Raw genomic sequence first — 4,694 nt, 5'->3', positions numbered from 1 at the left:
CCGTAAAATTATGCAAGGTATTATAATTTGGCTTGAGGTCTGTTGCATGATTTATCCTTCGATTTGCAAGTTGAATATTCAATTGAACCAAAGGATTAAACAAAGATACCAGAGTTTAGGAAATAAATGCGAATTATACAACGCTATTATATTTATCTTTTACTGTTCAAGTGGAGCCTAGCTTAAAATGCCTTCTCTCGACTGATGTTATGAAGAATAATTTTAAAGACAAATGTTATCTAAAGTTGAACTCGGGTTAAATGAATAGCCTCCTTTCTTATTATGGTGCTTATGGATGCTGTGACGAATGAGATTATGGGCATTGTAGAGAAAGGTAAAAGAGGGTCATGAAACTCTCGGATTGAGGAATATGTAGAAATACACGGGTGAAACTGTAGATATAGAGAGTAAGAAGAATGAGGGGGAATATTATATTTAGTCAAGATAGAAGCCTAAAGCTATAAAACAGATAGAAACCTTCAAGTACTTAAGATCTACTTGAATCCAGGGGAAAGTGTGAAGTTAAGGCTAGATATTAGGGTAGAAGCAGCATGGGGGAAATGGAGGTAATTGACAGGGGTAACTTTCATGAAAGTTTCACAAATACATTGAAAATCAAGATCGGTTGTGGCGTAATCATGTCAACGATGATTCATTACTTCGGAAACATTTGCAAGAATATGGGAGGAACACAATCTGGAGAGTAAAACACATAATGGGATGTTGAAATGGATTTTGGGGGTCTTTCTGTTTAAAATTAGAAGCACCGAGCTGGTTAAAGATTAGTGACTGCCTAAGAGGGTCAAGATAGTGATGGTGTAGGGAAATAGAGGAGGGAGAACAAATGAAGAGGGTATAGGTGGAACATGTTAAAGTCGAAAAGCTAAAATCAAAATATTAGTTGGTGGATTTGAAAGAGAAAATGCTTTTGACAGAAATAGACGAGGACACATGAAAGGAACCGACCCCTTATTTTGGAGGCGACAAGGACAAATTATAAGACATGTTAGGGCGACCTGTGGGTAACTGAATTGGATGGGTTAAGCAATCCAATGGATTTAAATAGTAATATGAAGACTTGAATGTAAAACAGAAAGAAATGGAGAGAAATAGTCATTGTGTTGGTTGATATTAGGTCATTGGGATAAAAATAATGGGTTTCTTCAAAATTATGAACAGTCATTTTCTCAGACTGATAATCTTTATGCAAATTATCTTTATTGCAAACTGCTTTAATTACTGAACCGTTACACCAGTTCTATCATTAACAACAGGCCAACAGCAAATTATCAAATGACCATAAATATCACCAACAGACGTTTGTTTGTGAACAAGAAGCAAATAACTCGTTGGAAGAATTAGGAAGATATATTTTAACGACATCAGTGTTTGGTTATACTTCTTTTAATCAATGTCTGCCATAAACGTGCAAATTGCTCATTTGATGGTTCAAATGAATTGCTGGTATTTAAGAACAGAGGTCATTAATCAGTTTCATTGAAAATAACAGTATGAAATTCAATAAAATTTAATAGCGACTTCCATTTGTTAATAGGGTGTTTGGTTTATTTATTAACTTATGTAAATATGGACGCTACATTGTTGCAATGAATCAGGCATACTATTCTATCTCTTTCCTTATTTCATTTCCTTACTGGGCTACTTTCTCCATTGAAGCCCTTTGGCTTATGGCATCCTGCTTTTCCATACATAAAAATGGAAAGAAAATATGTTTCTTGCCTTCAGGTTATCCAAGGTTGGAAATTGGAAGGTTTCAGCGAGTGTTTTACTCCCTTTCGAGTTAGAGAGAGAGAGAGAGAGAGAGAGAGAGAGAGAGAGAGAGAGAGAGAGAGAGAGAGAGAGAGAGAGAGAGAGATGCTTTACTGCCTTTCTAGCTCAGTTTATTGTTTTAAGAGTCAGTGCCAAACCTTACATAATATGAAACCGAAAATATTGTATTTAACATTAAATATTTGCTACCTCAGAGTCACATTTCTTCACTTGCCGTTGAAAAACTTTCAATACATCATCGGAAATTGCTCTGTAAATAGGACATGTAATTTTCTTCCTTTCAAGCATAGGAAGATAGAGTTTGCTATGCAAGGTAAACCCTGATTGTCATATATATTATATTTGCTGCCTTAAATAGAATTTAATGAGAAAATATCTCTATTGACTTTTTACTTCTTGTGCATAAATATCGAGAGAGGAAGATATATATATATATATATATATATATATATATATATATATATATATATATATATATATATATATATAAATATATATATATATATATATATATATATATATACATGTATGTATATATATATATATATATATATATATATATATATATATATATATATATATACATGTATATATATATATATATATATATATATATATATATATATATATATATATATATATATATATGTATATATTTACATATATATATATATATATATATATATATATATATATATATATATATATATTTATATATATATATATATATATATATATATATATATATATATATATATATATATATATATATATATATATTTACATATATATATATATATATATATATATATATATATATATATATATATATATATATATATATATATATATAATTCTCCAAAATGGGATGTCTTAACATGGGGAAAGGGTTATCGCCATACTGAGCAAAGCCGTACTAGTCAGGGCCACCTATATTAGGTTGGTTTGCTGTGAGTGATCAGACTAAAGTCACCCACCATCACCAATCCGCAATGTCCAGCGTGGTGATGAAAAATGGCCAAACCCTAGACATGAATAGGGACCTGTATGAGGTCTTTGTCCTATAGTGTACTAAAAATGGCTTTATTTGTTATAGTTGTTTTTGTATAGGAGTGTTAGTCATTTTAATGCTTTTCCCTGACACTCTGTGGTCACAGGTATATCCGATCTTGAGGAAATGAAGAACAGGCAACGTTATTATTATTATTATTATTATTATTATTATTATTATTATTATTATTATTATTATTACTAGTAAAGCTACAACTTTAGTTGGATAAGCAGGATGCTACAAGCTCTACGGTTACAATAGGGAAAATAGCGCATTGAGGAAAGGAAATAAAGAGATAAATAAACTACATGTGAAATACTGTATAAAAAAATTTAAGATATTTTAAGATCGGTAACAACGTTGAATTAGATCTGTCTTTTATAAACCATGAAAAGAGACTTAGCTTATGTCAATCTGTAAACCATGAAAATATTTACTCTAGGTTTGAACTTTCAAAGTTCCACCGATTCAACTACCAGACAAGGAAGATTATTCCACATTCTGGTCACAGCTGAGATAAAATTTCTGGAATAACGTGTAGTGTTGAGCCTTCGAACGATGTAACCAAGTGAAAGTTTGTATGTGAATCTGTATCTACTTGTGTTGGGTCGTCTCTATTGTGATATTTTCTAGATTAAATGTTTAAATTTTTAAAATGTTTTTAAATTTTTACCGAAAATTCATAACTGAAAAGTGATAAAAAACTTACATTATTTTTTCATTAGATGAATATCCTTCTATACCACCACATCATGTCAATAATTTCCTCCAAATATTCGATATTTTGTGTCACCACAGAAAATCGTCAATGAATTGACAATCATGACGTGACTCAAAGTCAGTTTAATTTTTCTATGGTTTCTTTACAAATATCAACATAGGTATATTGATTGGGGATAGATGGAGAGATAGATTGATTGCTAGAGAGACAGATAAACCTGAGCTAGACAAATAGATAGAAAACTTGATTGATAGATAGAAAGAGATATAAATAGACAGATAGACATAAATAGATGGATAGATAGTTAGATATGAAAATAATATCCAGTGTTAGATTCAGAGTGAAACATGTGAAGCAAAGAGTCTTACCCACGAAAGACTGACTTTGGGCCATTTTCAAAAGGGAAATTTTCAAGGAAGCCCGAGGCAGCACTTTGACATTCAAAACTTGTGTTTACAATTTCCTCCTCTGTAGGTCTTTGTACTTTCTCGTGGGCAAACACGTTGGCCGACTTTCATACGCCAAGTGACGTTGTAATTAGATTGAGCTGCAAAGTCAAAGATATGACTCTTGCTGACATATACTTCATCGATGGATATGAAAGTGTAAAAGCCATGTTTGACTGAGTTACACACACACGCTCTCTCTCTCTCTCTCTCTCTCTCTCTCTCTCTCTCTCTCTCTCTCTCTCTCTCTCTCTCTCTCTCTCCGGTTGTGTTTGATGTCACCGAAGATTCAGAAAGAAAAATTTTGAAACTAGATTATCTACTAGCAATAGAAGAATAAGAAGAAGGGAGAGTTTAGGTAAGCTTAATGGCTTAAAGGTACAAAGGCCGCTCATGAATGACAGAGGCAAGAGAAAGTGGCATTACCCTAGCAAGCAGGACAATGTCCTAGAGACTGATCATGATCATATGATCAGCGCCCGAGTCCTCTATCCATCCAAGCTAGGACCATGTGGTTCATAACAGAGTATGAGCGGAATATGGTTTTAAATAATGATGATTGGAATAATACCCTCTTTACAAAAATGAATATATTCTATATAAATTACAACACTTTGAAAGAATTTACACAAAAACAAAATAATTCACTCGAAAAAATTAAGTTTGAACATTATTTAGAGTGAGA

This window comes from Palaemon carinicauda, chromosome 12, assembly GCF_036898095.1.
Source record: "Palaemon carinicauda isolate YSFRI2023 chromosome 12, ASM3689809v2, whole genome shotgun sequence".
Taxonomy (NCBI): domain Eukaryota; kingdom Metazoa; phylum Arthropoda; class Malacostraca; order Decapoda; family Palaemonidae; genus Palaemon; species Palaemon carinicauda.
Note: the sequence above shows the minus strand (reverse complement) of the source record.